This window comes from Piliocolobus tephrosceles, chromosome 9 (assembly GCF_002776525.5).
Source record: "Piliocolobus tephrosceles isolate RC106 chromosome 9, ASM277652v3, whole genome shotgun sequence".
NCBI lineage: Eukaryota > Metazoa > Chordata > Mammalia > Primates > Cercopithecidae > Piliocolobus > Piliocolobus tephrosceles.
In genome coordinates this window covers 13,181,079-13,198,034 of record NC_045442.1, presented here as the reverse complement: position 1 = coordinate 13,198,034, position 16,956 = coordinate 13,181,079, and the positions used below count along the sequence as shown (strand labels likewise).

General features: G+C 44.8%; 1 protein-coding gene across 4 annotated transcripts in view; it reads left to right on the top strand.

The window, feature by feature from the left end:
- Positions 1 to 16,956, top strand: part of PLPP4 (phospholipid phosphatase 4) — a 136,206-nt gene that overhangs the window by 33,948 nt on the left and 85,302 nt on the right. The gene's annotated exons all lie outside the window — the stretch shown is intronic.

The window sequence follows — 16,956 nt, the reverse complement described above, 5'->3', positions numbered from 1 at the left end:
CTTGTTATCCACACTTGCTGTGCTGTGCAAAATCTCAAAAGCCAATTGAGACCTTACAATCACAACTGCAGGTTCCAGAGAAGTCTCCCTTATAAGTCTAGCAGATCTGCCCACAGATTGAGGATGGTGAGAGTAACGCTTGTGCTTTGGATTTTTGTATTTCAGTGAGAATAGGGAGTTTTATTGTTACGCTTTTAAATAAAGCGATTACACATCCAGGCGGGAGGGCAGCTCTTCCGCTGATATGGTGTGTAGTGATTTAGGTGAACCTTTGGTATTTTACAGTGGGATCGTTCTGATTGCTAACATTGTCAATTGCACAGATAACTGATTCATTTTAAGACATGTTGATGCCACTTACAAAATCACAAGTTAAAGGATTTTGGGAAATCATTTACGTCAGAGAAGCAACATTTCATTTATTTCTCAGCTTACTATTAGCTTCCTTTTATCAGTATTACTTGACCTTTAAATCAGTTTTTTAATAGACAAGATAACCTTATAGGGTCATGGTAAGTGTGAATGAAATAATGAATGTTAAGTGTATAATTCAGCACCTGGAATATAGAAGGGGTGCTGAAACTTTTGGTTTCTCCATTGTTTGGGAGGGAGATTCATAGCATTTGGACAGAAAAAAACTCTAACGTCATCCAGTCCAGTTCCTTAATGAGAAAGATGAGGAACAGAGAAAGAGAGAGAACTGTAAATGATTTACTCAGATTGCTTTGGCAGCTAAGCCAAGAATAGAACATGAATGTCCCGGCTTCCAGAGTTGGTGGCTGCTTCTTACCTGGTCCTTGACTGTTTCCCATGCCAGCAGGAAACCCAAAGCTCTCAACCCCGAGGCACCTGGAAATCCAAGACAGGAGAGGGCAGGGGAACTAAGGGATGGAAACCACGATGAGAAAAGGCTCCAGAAGTCAGGGGCTCCCTAGGAGCAGATGTGGTCCCCACTGGAGAAGGACCATATCCCTAGATGGCCTTGTAGGGTGACATTATTCAGAAAGGGCCTAGATGGAAGGAAGAGGAGCTTGAGGAAAAGAATGAGCAGGGAGAGTGATCAAAGAACAGAAGGGCAGTGCCAGGAGCCCAGAGTCAATGCTAGCCCCCCTTGAGTGGTTTATAAAGCATTTTCACGTATATTATCTTATTTGAAGCCTTAAAACAGTTCTGCCATGTGGGTGGAGTGTCAATACGTGCTGAATGAATGAGTGAGTGAATGAATGAATGAATGATAACTGAAAGCTAACATTTATTAAACCTGCTTACTATGTGCCAGTCATTGCATTTATAATAAGCCTTTTACAGATGAGGAAAGTGAGGCACACGGAAGTAAAGTGATTGGCTAAGGTCAAATCCTAGGAAGCATATTTCAGAATTCATGCTTTTCATTTCATTTAACTGTCTTGCCATACTGCAAATGCATGAAGGAAGAGTAGGTGGATGAATTTCCATTTTACCAACAAAGAAGTAGCAACATTGAAGGGCAAGAGGCTCCTACAGTTGTAAAGTAATCAGTGGTCGAGTCACTGCTAGTTAGCTCTTTTGATCTCTAGTCCAACATGCTGCTAACTAGCTCCAGCTTGTATCCCACACTACTTGGGCGGGCTCTGGGTCCTCCCACCACACACCGAGTCAAGCTGTTGTCTTCAGCCCACCCATCGTCCCACCCCCACCTCAGTGTGCTCTTACCCCACATTTTCAAAAATAGTTGTAATGGAAACAGCCCAGGATTGTCGTTAGAAGTCTAAGTTCCAGTTTTGATGCTTGTTAGCAGAATGACTTTGGGCAGGGCAAGAAACCTCCTTGAGACTCAGCTTTCCTCTCTGGAAAATGGAGATAACAGTGCCTACTTTTCACTTGTAAGGATTGAGATAAGATATAAGAAGTGTCTAGCAGCTTCCTGGCAGGTAGGAAGCACTCAGTAAATTGATCACCTGACCCTTCCCTGCCTCCCTACTTCCTTTTCTCCCTCTAGGTGCCTCTGAAGATGACGTCTCATGTACTGCATGAATAAGGGGCAGTTCAGGCAGGCTGTGATGTCTCAAACTCAGTTCTCAGTGAGTGCAGCAGGGCTGATATAGCTCCATCAGTTGGGATAGACGATGAAGAATGCAAGGTCTGCAAGTTGATCTTCCATTGGAGAATTGGTGGTGATAGTGGTGGTGGACAGGGACACTTTGACCACACAAATGCTGTGGACCACTACGTCTTAATGAACCGTTTGGCGAATGAGTACCCAGCAAAGACCAGGCTCCCTGAGAATAGACGTGCATTTGTTCACAGAGGAGCAGACTTCAGAGAGTGGGACTGAGGGGCCCTGGTGACTGTTAAATACCCACCACTCCCCAGACCAGCTAGCAGCCAGTCTGAGCAGCCATGAGAGGTGGTGTGAGCACGGTGTCACACTGCACACACTGCACAACTGGGGTAGGAGTGGGCCACAAACACGTGGGTGTGGCAGTCTGGATGGGGAAGACCTTGGGGTGAGCATTTGCCTTGTCCAAAGTGGGAAGCTGCTGCTTAGTTTTTTGGACTGAGTGTGCCACGGGGAGATGCAGACTCAAGGTTGCCAGATCAAATGCTTCATCAGAAGCCAGAAATGCAGATGTTAATGTAAGAGCTCCTGTTTTTAAAATATTGGCCATGAGTTACATTTAAAAAAAAAATTTTTTTTTAACATGGAGCAGCTCAAACCAAATATGCAGCAGGATGCAATTAGTTCAGGCTGCCAGCTGCCAGCTTCCGATTAAAGATTCCGTGTGGCAGAGGCTTGGGTCTTTATTGGAACAGCTGACATGGATTTATTTGTTCAGTGATTGATTTAACAAATATTTATTGAGCACCTACTGCATGCCAGGCACTATTCTAAGTGTTGCGGATACAGCTCAGATCACAAGCAGACAAGAATGCCTGCTGCCCTTGTGGAGCTGGTGTTCTGCTGTGACCCCTCCATTCTGCCTGGGGGCACTGAATCTTTGCAGGAGTAATGATGATGATGATGACCCAGTTATCCTCCATCCTCTTCTGAGGGAGACTCAAAGTGAGCAGCTCAACCTCAATCATAAAGCCCAGTTGTACCAAACGGGCAGCCATTCCTGGTCCTTGACTCAAGCAGTGGCCACTGGTGGGGACAGAGACACCACCTTGGAGATGTCTCCAGCTGTCCAAAGTCAAGACCAGTTCTATAGGCCACGTGGGTGAGATGCCTCCATTTGCATTTGAATTGAGAAGTTCAGAGTTTGCAGTACAGGTGGCCATGAAAACATCTACCGATATCCACCATAAGCAAAAACTTTTAGGACAAAAATGAGGGCTCCTTATCTGCTTAAAAACCACAGCCCCTACCATTCCTCAGGGTGGAAGGAAGCTCCTGAGCTCTCCAGAGCTCAACCACCGAGCGGGTGAACATGCTGCGGGAAGCTGCATTCCAGAGCCTCATTGAATGCTCATGTGTTTGCAGCCCTGTCCTGGATGCCTGCCCTCAGCCTCTCCTCTAATCATGGACTGTATTTGTGGCTGTTTCATCTTACACATCTGATTCCTCTCACCTGCCAGACCATTCAAGAACACAGCCTTGTTCCTCCATGGGGGAACAGTAGTTCTGTTCTTTTCTGAGAGTAGGTCAGAAAAATGGTCAGGGGTGTCAGGTCAGGAATGTGCTGATTTCTGCCAAGGACTCGGGTGAGATCTCGAGGGAGCAGCAGAAAGGCCTGATGCCACCTGTGCTGCTGCTCACTGGAGCCAGGGGAATTCAGATGACATTACAAGGATGGAAAATCTTAAAGACACCTCTCAGGCCGTATTTAGGAAAACGTGCTCTCTGTATATTGTGTTTTAATGAAAATGGCAGCTCAAAAGCACCTTCAAACTAACTTCTATTTTTCACTGTTTTCTCCTGAGTGATGAGTAGCATTCTTTCCTGTCCTCGAGCCCCTATCTCTGCTCAGGGTCATATCCTAGAGTCTTGTTGTGTCCTGGTGCAGGGTATGAATAGACTGTCCCAGAGTGCTTTAGGCTCTGGCTAAATTCCTAAACACTCCTATTTAATCTGGGAATGAACACTTTACTAGGTATTTTAGAGTTAAAGATTAGTTGGAGACTGAGATCTCATAGCAAGGAAATATACACTTTTCCCTTGTCCCTCCTTTGCTAGGTATGTCTTTCTATGTCTTTCTATGTGTCTTCGTTTGCCTGTGGCTCAGGTACAGCCAAGTGGTCCGTGCACCAAACATTATTTCCCATTGGGAAATTTATTTGGCCAAGAGAGGAGATGAGTTCTGGAGGTCTCTGGGCTGCTGGCCCTGCTGGGTGAGGGGACCTGGCTTGTGCTAAGGTGGATCTGGGCTCTGGAATGCCCAGGAAGCCAGTAGGAGGTAAATTCTGCAGGTTTCCCTGAGTCACAAGCTCACTGGTCTGGTTCTGCCTCAAGTCACCTGCCACTGTGATGCTCACTTTCACCAGTACCTCATCACTCAAAGTTATTAAGCAGCTGCTTTTGGAGGCATGCAGGGCCACATCTGAGCCAGGGAGAGGGCTCCTCAGTGCCACAGGATGCAGGGCACCAGCATCTTTAACCTGAGGCTTTTGAAAGTGGCTCATTTTGTGATTGACCCAACCTCTTTCCAGCTTCTCTTTCCTTCTGTTTCTGATATTTCTTATCCTGCCCTTCCTTTTACTTTGAAATTTTTCTCAGTACTCTTCCCGTTGTCTTCACCGAAATCTAGATGAAGCTAAATATTTCCCAATAATAGGCTATTGCTTTAGTTGATAAAACACCTAATTTTGTAGCATCTCAATGGCCAATGGGCACAGTTGTTTTACGGAACTTTTTGATGTGAAAATTTTTAAATACCCTCCACTAATTATCAGCACTTTTGTTTTATCTGCTTCCCTCTCTCCCTTTTTTGGTGAAGTCTTTTAAAGCAGATCCTGGATATGGCATCCTGTCTATAAACACTTTGATATGGAATTTTAATCTATAAGAACCACAACAAAAAACCCCAACAACAAACATACAAGCAAACAAAACAACCCAAGTGATCTCCCATTACTATTGTAATACCTGATGAAATTAATAATAATTTCTTTGAATCAGGATCCAAATTAGGTCCACACATATTTGGTATACAAGCTTTTGGAAACCATTTGTTTTTCATTTAGAATGTTTTGGTAATTCGTATTACTATTAATGCCAGTTGCTGAGTGCCTCTTGTGAGATCTTGACAATTATCTCAAATCTTCACCACCTCCTAGCAGTGTGCTCTGCCCATTTTACAGATGAGCAGGGCAACTTAACTGCTTGACCCAGGTTATGAGGACTCGACTGGATCCTGCTCTGTCAGCTGCTGCACCCAGGTTTATGTAGACCAGGATTTTCTGTTTGTGTTGAGACAAGGAAAACATTTTCGGTCTTCTGTTGTTTACTCCCAAAGGAAAGGCACCCTCTGTAGAAATGTTTGAAAGTAGTTGCACTAAATATTTGGACTTCTGGGGTGATGCATGTGGTTTCTGCACACTGTGTTGCTGCCAAATATGCTTACGTTTATACCATGCCCCATAGCAGGCATGTTTGAATGTGTTTTGCTATTTTTATTATGAGGCAGAAGTGGTTTTGAATATCCTGTTGCTGCTGAAGACAACTCTTGCAAGAAGCGAAGGTATATACAGCACAGAACAGCCTGGCTCTTTACGTCCATTCTGTATTACCTCACTGTTTACTCCTCCCCACAGCCGCTGAGATAGTGGCACTTATCTCCATTTACAGAAGAGGGCTCAGAGAGGACATACACCTTGCCCAAGTCACACCATGAGTAAGAGGCAAGGGCAGCATGCAGGGTTTTCAACTCCACAGCTCTGGCTGCCAGCTGTTGTACTTTCAGAGCAACACTGTCTTCCTTGCTATGTCCCGACTTTTGAGGTCCTGCTTCTGGACCTTTCTATGCCAACATTTTTATCCTGAAAAATTCCAAATATTTAGAAAGGTTGAAAGAGTAGAATGATCCCCTATATACTCTTAGCTAGATTTAGCAATTGTTAACATGTAATCATATTGGTTGGATATCTCTATTTATTGTTTATATATGTATTTTTCTGAACTACCTGAAAGTAACTACTGATACATGAGGCTCCTAATCCCCCCTAAATGTTTCAGCTGCTTCTCCTACAAAGAAGGCATTCTTCTACGTACCCATGTCATTACTGTACTGAAGAAAATTAGTATACTTCCTATCACCTAAAATCTAATTCATTCTTTAATCCCACAATTTCTCCAGTCATCCCCAATGTTTCTTTTTAATAGCTTTTGGTTTGTTTTGACCCAAGATTTAGTCAGAGCACATATGTTTCATTTTTGGTTCTTTTGTCTCTTTAGGCTCTTGTAATCTGGAACATTTAGCTTTATTCTGGCTTTATTCCTGGGTTCACCTAATTGTTCACTGAGGGTGTTTGACTTGTTCCTCTTCCCCTGTTGGGTCTGAGGGTTTGATGACATCCAGAGTATGCATGTTTGGGAAGAATGCTCAGTGGGTTGCCATGGCCTTCCTGTCTCCTTGTGTTGAGGGCACAGAAGAAAGGGTCAGTGGTTCCAGTGTCAGGGGCCACAGGTAAAGAATGCAAGTTAGGGTCATTTTTCTAAAAGCTGAAGAAGAGTTGGCATGAGCAGGCTGAGGCTTTGCATTGGGAGCTTTGCTTCACCCGTACGGCCTGTTCTGGTCCTCTCTCTGCCAGTCCCACTGCCTTCCATGCCCTAGGAGCTGGATAGATGGATGACATCTCCAGGCTTGGGCCACACATTTCCACACTCTCCACTCACCAATCCACACTCATCCCACCCCAGTGTGTTTAGGAGGGTACAGCAGTAGGGTACATGTTTTCATTGTCTCCTATACACCTTTTTGTTGAGGGAGGGCTTCCTGCCCTAGGGTTATGAGGACGGTCATAAATGACACTCAACACTGGGTAGATGAGATCAACGGCAGCTTATTCCTCACATATACTCACAGCCCGGGGGAGGAGTACACTACACACCATGCAGGGACACAAGGAACAGAGTGGACAGCCAGGGACTATGGGAGGCAGGCTTTGTAGTGTATCAGGAGGGTGGAGTGGTCCCTGGTAATGGCAGGAGGACGTAACTGACTTATTGAATAATTCCACAAGCTAGCAGGAAGCTGAGACTCACTCTTCAGAGGTAAGCAGAAACTATGCCTGGTCATGTCAATAAGAAAGGTTATTTGGCTAGAGGACCTTATTTGTGAAAGCAGAGTAGGGAGGGAGGGGAACTTGTGGTTAGGACATTTGAATCCATTTTTGTTTCAGGTGTCAAAACAAGACATAACATTGGGCCTCCATTTTAGACTTTACACTGCTCAAATTTAACAGCTTCATTATTCATTCACTATGTGTACTCATCCTCCTAAGCACTTCATATGAACTAATTCATTTAATCCTTACACCAACCCTCTGAGGGAGGCACTACTATCAGCATCACTTCAGAGATGAGGCAACTGAGGCCTGAGAGGTGAAGCACCTTGCCCAAGGTCACGTGGCTGGTAAAGGAAGAATCAAAATCCAACCCAGGAGAGCTGCCTGCAGAATCTGTGCCCTCACAGTTGAAAAGGGCATGAGATTTAGAGTGAGGGCACGAGGACATGAATCCCGGCTCTGCCTTGGGTTTGCATTTATGCTTGCTAAGCCTCAGTCTTTGCATCTGTTGGGAGGCTTATCACAGAGCAAGAAGAACCATCGCCAAGAGGGGGTGGTTATTCCAGGAGCTGTTCCTGGTCTGGTCCAGGGCTGGTCTCTGCATGCCATTCTTCCTCATCCAGGCAAGTGGTGGATTATCTGATTAAATCAGCTGCTGGAAAGGAAACCCCTCTTTGGATTATAGGTACAAGAGAGTTGGTGGGAGCAACTTCTTGGGGTCTTCATTTCTTTTTCTTTTTCTTTTTTTTTTTTTTTTTTTTTTGAGGCAGAGTCTGGCTCTGCCGCCCAGGCTGGAGTGCAGTGGCCGGATCTCAGCTCACTGCAAGCTCTGCCTCCCGGGTTCACGCCATTCTCCTGCCTCAGCCTCCCAAGTAGCTGGGACTACAGGCGCCCGCCATCTCGCCCGGCTAGTTTTTTGTATTTTTTAGTAGAGACGGGGTTTCACCAGGTTAGCCAGGATGGTCTCGATCTGCTGACCTCGTGATCCGCCCGTCTCGGCCTCCCAAAGTGTAGCCGGGCGCGGTGGCTCAAGCCTGTAATTCATTTCTTTTTCTACCTCCTTCCCTGTGCATTCTTTCTTTCCCTTCTTTCCAACAAACATCAACTTTGCTCTGCAAAAATCTGATCTCATTCGTCCACACTGAGACTGGAGATCAACAATGTTGCATTTCCCGAGTAAGGTCACATCTCTATGTCTCTAATTGGGGAAAAGTCTGTGTCTTATTAAAATAATTGCAGATAACACTGAGCTGGTGGAGAAAGCACGTATGTGTGTGTGTTGTGTGTGTATTGTGTATGACTGTGTTGCTTGATTTCCTTAAAAGTCCAGTGCATGTACGGAGGAATAGTGCACCCTGTGCCATATAGACGTAGGCAACACATCTGACATCTTGTAGCTTCAGTGCCCTCATTTCTAAAATAGGAATAATGGTAATTCCTGCCATAGGGTTCTTATGAAGAATGGTAATTCCTGCCATAGGGTTCTTATGAACCATAGGGTTCTTATGAAGATGAAGTCCTGTTGGAAAGCAGCAAGTGAAAGGCTTGGCACAAGATGTCTGCAATATCATAACTAACTATGATTATTATTCTAATTGTTAACTTTGTTTTGGGGGATAGCCAGCTACTCCAATTCACAGTAAAGACCTGTCTGAGGGCAGTTTGCTGGCCCACAGGCTCACAGAGATAATCCAGCAACATGTTCTCCCTATAACCACACCCACCTCTTGTTCCCAGGACTAATGAGTAATCTGATATGCCTCCTTTCCTGCCAAGAGTGGAGTGGCCTGCTTGTTCTGCGGACCTCATCTGATGCCTGTTTGTAAGAGCTTTTCCCTGTTGCGGGAGAGAGACTGACTAGGGAGGAAAAGTCAATAGTGCAAACATGATTTCCTTTCGGCTCTCACCTGGAAAACGATTTTTGTTTATCATGTGTCTTCAAGTGTTATTATTTCTTTTCCTCAGATCTCAATTGTTGAAAGTGACTTTCTGGGCCATTGTTTGCTCATAGAATGACCAAATGATGCAGACTTTTGTTGCCATTCTTCTATCTGCTCCCTTTCCCCAACACACAGCCTCACTACCCTCAGGTGGGGCTTAAAGAAGGTGGGGCAGCCTTCTCACACCCAGCATATTCACATGTGTAAGAGAAACAGGCACCATTTATGGAGGCTTTCAGTGCTCTAGGTGCTGTGCTGGACCCTAACTTATTACTGAACAGAATGTTCACAATGGCCTTGGAAGGTATGGCAGCGTCTTGGGCGACAGGAGGAAGATACGTAGCTTCAGAGAGGTCAAGTGATTTTTTTCAAGCCACCCTGACAGCAAACACCAAAGCAGGGATTTGGACTAAGTCTAATGATCTGATTGGGTTTATATTTCAGTATAATCTTGTGTTATTTATAGTTGGGAAAAAGGATGGTGAGGTCTGTCATCCTAGTACTTGACTTTAAAGCCCCTTGGAGTTTTAACCTATCTTGAAAAAGGCCTGTCATTCAGGCACATGGGCTAAGGGCATTGGCAAATCCGTGAAATCTTTTAGAAGCTTATAGGGATCCTCTGGGGCTTTGGGCACTTGACTTTGAATTAGAAGAGGCCCAGGGTGACAGTGGCATCACTGTCCCTTGTCATGGACTTCTGTTTCTGCTGATGTGATGTCAGTATCAGTCATTCCTTTGGATTCCCAACTTTGGGCTGCACCTGTTGCCACATTTGACATGTGGACTGTGATACATACCTTGGAACATCCCTAGAGGACCAGGGTCCTCACTGGTGGCTCTGGGTGGGAGGCTATTTCATGAGACCAACTACTGGGGCACTCCAATCTAGACATCTTCTTAAAGCAGAGTGCAGTGGCAAGCTCATGTGTTCTAATGTGTACAAGGAAAAACCTCAATACCCAATTCCACGATCTGTTGTGACCCAGATTATACAATCTGTAACCTCCATAAGAGTTGGGACCATATTTGTATTCACCAGTGTTGTAGAACAGTACTTGGCACATCATGGACACTCAGTAAATATTTGTTGAGTGAAGAAAACTTTGGCAAAGATGATAGTCCACTCTCTGTCCCCTCTTATGGCCTTTCTGTGTAACAAGATATGTATCCTGGGTCCTTAAGTCATATTGAGCTATGGAAACAGAATTAACTAACAAGAGCATGGGAATGAGACACACAGAGAGAGAGAATGTGTGAGTGTGTGTATGTGTGTGTGTGTGTGCAGGTGAGCATATGTGAGTGTAGTTTTTATCTGTCCTGAGTCTAGATGCTGCCCTATCTAGCCCTAGTCTGGGGATCCTCCTAGGGGCAGGACCATATTCTAATTTGATGCCAAGCCAGTTAAAGGTCTGGAGAACCCCCAGTGATGCCACGTGTGCCTCTGGAATTGCATCTGCTGCTTGTAGGTGAAGATTCAGGTGACCAAAAAAAGGTAGTAGGTGATGCTTTTGTGATTTAGCAGTGAAAGAACCACTGGCAGCCACGGTTTGCTTAAAGGGGAAAGGTGTGTGGTTCTCTGTTATATTTTGCTTTTAGATCACTCTGACTTCAGTTTTCTTCTTGCTTTTCATTCTTAGGCAATGTCAGATCCTCCTTTACCTCTTTTCCATTTTGGTTAATTTTAGTGGATTCTCCCTGCATCTTAAATAATTGCATCCTTTTGTTTGCCTTCCACTCACTTAATTTCAGGCAGTGTGTATGTGTGTGCACACACATGTATGTGTTTATGTGTGTGCACACACATGTATGTGCTTATGTGTGTGGGGTGTGTGTGTGTGCATTTTGTGTGTATGTATATGTAATTATAAGCTCTATCCCCTTTAAACATCTCAACCACACATGAACAATGCACGAGAGAAGATTGCTTGGTTTAAAGTTAGAATTACATCTTTGAATTTTCGTCATGAATTTTTTTTCTTGCCCTGTCTTATGGTGCTGAGTGAATGTGTTTTAAGGTCTTCAAACTATATCATGAGAAAATTAAGGAGAAAATATGTAAAACTGCCCCCACTTTGCCCAGGAGAAATTAAGATACAAATAGATTAAGATAACTGTCCAGATGGGCGCAGTGGCTCACGCCTGTCATCCCAGCACTTTGGGAGGCCAAGGCAGGTGGATAATGAGGTCAGGAGATCGAGACCATCCTAGCTAACATGGTGAAACCCTGTCTCTACTAAAAATACAAAAAATTAGCCAGGTGTGGTGGCAGGTGCCTGTAGTCCCAGCCACTCAGGAGGCTAAGGCAGGAGAATGGCATGAACCTGGGAGGCAGAGCTTGCAGAGAGCCGAGATTGCACCACTGTACTCCAGCCTGGGCGACAGAGAGAGACTCCAACTCAAAAAAAAAAAAAAAAAAAAAAAAAAAAAAAAAAAAAAAAAAAAAAAGATAACTGTCCAATTTAAACAGCAAAGAAATAGAAGTATGTCTTGGATTAAAATCCAACAACAATTTACCTGACTTTGGGCAGTTAAAATTATCATTAAAGAAAATAATACATTTACTTTGGTAGTAACATTGCTTTTCAATGTAGTAACATTTGACCTGCACAGTCTAGACATTTTATTTTTAGTTTGAATCCCTATTAAATGAAATTATGTTGACAATAGTTAACAATTCATGAATGCTTGTAATGGTGGAAGTCCGTAATTTTGAGGTTAGACTGGCACAGCTGCTGAACTAGAGTTTATTGATAACAATGAAGAAAATATTGCATTCACACCTATATAGTCTCATTAAATAGCATTTTTCCTTTGAAATTATTCATAAATGCTACCTTGTAATCTGTTAGAGTTCCATGCCTCCTACTCATGTAGGGCTGTTTATTTTTGGTCATCAAACCTGATGAAGTTTTAGGAGCCTTACTTTACTCTTAAACATATTGTGAGATGCAATGGATAACTAGTGTGATTATCCACATGATTTGAGTACAGAGGGCCCGGAGTTATGTACACAGACACAGCAGCTCTTCTATTCATTTTTTTTTTTTTGAGATGGAGTCTCACTCTGTCACCCAGGCTGGAGTGCAGTGGCATGATCTTGGCTCATTGCAACCTCCACCTCCTGGGTTCAAGCAATTCTCTTGCCTCAGCCTTCCAAGTAGCTGGGATTACAGGCATGCACCACTACACCCGGCTAATTTTTTGTTTTTAGTAGAGAAGGGGTTTCGCCATGTTGGCCAGGCTTGTCTCGGACTCCTTGCCTCATGTGATCCACCCGCCTTGGCCTCCCAAAAGTTCTTCTATTCTTAATGAAGGCTTTGCAGAGAAGGGGAAAGGCCCTCACAGTGAGAACAACAGGCCTGACCCTCGTCCCCAAAGGACCTCTGCATCCTTGGATCTGTCAGAGCCTTCTGGGCATTAAGATGTTTTTAGTTGTTCTGTATTTATTGTAAATAAAAGTAAACTAAATGGTTTTTACCCACCTTCTAGTGGTCAAAGAGTTGCTGCAATTTCTTTATCCTTTTCTTTAAAAACTCAAGGACATCTGTAATTATGCTGGCCAGGAATATACTGACACTTGCGAGCTACTAAGGCTGGCCAGGCTATAGTCCTCTACATTGAATGGCTTCAGGCTGTGGTGCCTTTGAGTTTTCATTTTGTTTTCTATATTTTTTTCTCCCCCCATGACACAAGTGGTGCTTCAGATGATTTTAATAGCTTTGTGAGGTGCGTTTAGTTTAGATTGTACTGGGTTGGTGCATAGGCAAGTGGGGTTTTTGCTATGCTTAAAAAAAAAAAAAAATGGCAACAACTGCAATTACTTTTGCACCAATGTAATATATGGCTGTGACCCACCTTCTACCACAGTCATGGAGAAGATTCCCTGGGGATCATGTTAAATGCAGACTCTGATCCACTGGGTCTGGGGTGGGGCTGGAGATTCTGCATTTTTAACAAGATCCCACAAGATGCTGCTGCCCTGGACCTTTGTGACTCAAGGTTTGATCTACAAATTGACAGCATAGCACCCCCAGGAGCTTGCTGGAAATGCTAGTTCTAAGGTCTTTTCTGAACCTGCTGTCTCTGTATCTGCAGTCACAAGACTCCCAGTGATCCCTGGACACATTAAAGTTTGGGAACCGCCAACGTAACATACTGCTGGAGACCATGCCTTCACACCTTCCCTAGAAGCAGGGATCCCATTTCTTGGATTCCAAACCACTTCCAAAGAGCTTGTGGAAGGATGTTTCCAGGCCTGGGCATGTCCTCTCTTGGGAACACCTTTAATCTCTCCAGGACTTTCCATTCCACTATGTGCCCTCCTCTGTCCCTGTTAAGATCCCTAAGCTTTATTAAGACCTTGGTCCTCTGCATATTAGCTCCACTGTCTGCATTCTTTGAGACAGACGCCAGTGGCTGAAGCATGGCTGGAGAAGGGACATCGATCTTTCTTAGTACTGCTGCTCCCAGAGGATATAATTTGCTTGATAGATGGGTTCTGGCTGCAGCTACTCAGGGTGGAGTGAGGGATTGTGTAAAATGCTGGGTGCACCAGGCTTTAGAAAAATTGCCAAGAGGATAATAAAACCTGAAAGACAAATAAGATGAGGAAGGAAGGTGCTCTGTGGTGTACCTGGTCCCATTGCCCTGTGGCCAGCTGTGTGAGAAGAAATAGGAGTCAAGGTTCTGGGGTCTCACAGAGTGGGAGTGTGTGGCCATCACAGTGTCAATAGCACCCTGTGGGTGGCAGAGTATATTTCACAGGTGGCTGCAGCCATATCCCTCATTCATCTGCTTTTCTGTAGTAAGAACTTGACACACCCCAGTCAATGGGTGGAGTCATTTCCCCTCCCTGGAATCCACACTGACTTTAGGATTCACTTCTGACTGGAGATGACACTACACAACTTCTGAGACTAGGTTGGAAAAAGCCATTGAGCTTCTGCCTTGTTCTCCTGGGATACCTGCTGTGAGGGAAGCCAGTAGCTATGAATAATTCTGACCACCCTGAGACCACAGTGCTAGAGAGGAAGGGTTTTTCTAGGGTGGAGGGGTGGGGTTCAAGATCCTTTATTTTCAGAGCTTGCAACAGTTGATTAGCAATGCTAGCTAAGTTGGTATGATCCGAAGGCCAATCACCTTTCTCTTTAGGCACTCAACCAACAGAATCTCTTTCTTACAAACAAGATCATTGACCAGTTGGGATCTGTCTCAATGTGTGTATGGGAAGAGGTTCTCTCCCCTCACTTCTCCCATCAAGATTGTTTTATAGCCAAATGAAACTCAAATCCATAATACAGCAACTAGTTATCTCCAGTGTCACTGATTCCCCCCACCCCCAGAATAGGAAGTTGAGGTAAGAGGGGAGAGACTGTGTCCTGTTACAAGAAAAACAACAGCAGGGGTTCCAGCTAACAGCCTGGTCAGTGGACAGCCATTGACTGTGCCCACAGGAGAGATTCTAAGTGGGAACTACCTAGACAATGAGCCCCTCTCAATTTCCTGATCCACAAATTTATGAGCAAAATAAAATGTTTTGAAGTAATTTGTTATGTAGCTACAGAAACTGGAGTATTCTGAAGCTTTAGGTTATCAGAGATACACTACACATTCTTAAAGACATCCTTCAAGCAAAATTTATTTCATTTCACTTCATTTCATTATGTCTTAAAAACACTTGGGAGCAGGGAGTAGGTTGTCACAAAATCAAACAAAGCCTGAAAACTGTCTAATAAAAACATGCAGCTTTAGGCTAGAGTAAAATGATAATAGTAATACAATTCTAGTTTTTGTTTCTCTTCTGTCAGGCCCTACATATATATTCCATCGTTTAACTTTCATTCCAACTCTGTAAGGTGTGTCTATTTTAGAGATGAAGAAACTGAGGCTCAGAAAATGTTAAATGACTCACCATGTGCCAGAGTTGGGGTTTGAATGCTGCTGGACCTGACTCTAGAGCCTGTCCTGCAGTGGGTGGAAGGGTTGTTAATGAGAAGAGTTAAATTACAGGATGTCCTGTCCTTTGATCCTAGGGTCTGGGACCCTTAGGTGTCATTTAGTTCAATGCTGGGGACTCCTGGCCCATCATAGTGTTTTAAAATCCACATTACCAGACCACAGTCTTAGGTCTGTGGTAGGGTGTTTTCTAGAAGGTTCTGACCCTTCTCAAATTAAAGTCTTGGATTTAGTTCAGCCTCCCCCATTGCAGAGGCCCTGGGAGAGGAAGCAGCTTGCTCCACAGCACGGAGCAGCTCAGCTGGCGAGCTGGGGCAGAGAGCAGGTTTCTGATGCCCAGAGAGGGTGCTCCTCCCAGCAGCTCTCGAGGAGGTTTGGAAGACTGATAGCAGAAGTGACTTGCACCCCAGTGAGGGGATGCAGTAGGGATTCTGTAATAGAAGTGCTCCAGGTTCAGGGTTGGTGAAGGGTTGACTGGGTTCTGTGATGATGGCACTGCAGGAGTCCATTCAATCATCTAGCAAATAGCTACCAAGAGATTCCTGTGTGCCAGGCAGAGGCGCTGGGGGCCCAGTGCTAAGTAGAACGGTCATGGATACCACTGCTTTTTGAAATTACATAAATACACAGACTTTTAGGACTTAAAACGTCACAGTTAGAGGCGGCAGGGAGAGAAGTGGGAAGGGAAGGAGGGAGGGAGAGACAGGGAGAGAGACACAGAAGATGGGTGGATTTTAGGTTTCTTAGATATGCAATAGAATTGAGAGTCAGGCTGATCAAAGTGAGAATAGTTTCAGTGTCACCTGTTCAAAGTCCCAAATAGATGTTAACTTCTGTGGCCTCTGAGTGCCTACAGTGGCCCAGCCGTGCTACTGGGCTCTGAGGTGACAGCCCTGGAGTGGCTCCTGCCCTCATACCCTCACAGGGGAGCTGAAGCTGCAAACAGAACATACTTGTACAACGTCCCAAATCTGGGATAGAAACCGGGGCTGTGGGACTCCTGATTCTGTCTGGAGACTGGGGTGGCTTTAGGTGACCAACTGTCCTGGTTTGCTCAAGACTGAGGGGTTTCCTGGGATATAGGACTTTCAGTGCTAAAACTGGAAAAGTTATGGACAAACCAAGACTGCTGGCCACCCTAGAGGGTTTGCTAGAGGAGGAGGAAGCTGAGCGTCCTCCTCCTCTCCTGCTCCCCTGCACTCCTCATCTTGGATCATGGGAATCCTTTTCCCAGAAGCCAGAAGCCTAGGAATCAGCTTCAGCCAATCCTGCCCGCAGGTTCTCCACACCATCCATTTCCTCTCCAGTCTGCTAGTCTCTCTTGCAGAGACAGCTGCCACAACCTCAGCACCTCCCACCTTGCCTTCTATTCTCTCCTCCGAGTCCCATCCTCACCATGGCCAGGGCCACCATTTTGAATTGGAATTCCCATTCCATGCTCCTTTACCAAACCTCTCCTTGGCTCAAAATCAAAGTCCTCTAGCCTGGCACTCAAAGCCCCAAATGACCTGGCTTCTTTTGCCCTCTCCAACTGCATCTGAAGTGGTGCTGAACTTAGTTCCTCAGGTAAAGATTGGCTGGAGAGCTGGGAGGTGGCCTGATGGCTGAGATCTGAAAAAGCAAACCCCTGCATTTCTGCCCCTTTCTTAGTTTTTCTCTTGGCAGTGACTGCTTTTCATTGCCCAACCAATGAAGACAGCACACGGGCAGTTGTGCCAGTTACTCCCTCCCTTGTGTTTCACCTCAAGCCTATTTTATTTTCAAGAGACCATGCTAAGGCCAGACCATTCTGCCCTGGCCTTGCCCCATTCTGACTTCAGTTTCCAGTTTACTTTGGAACCCCAAGTCCTTAGAA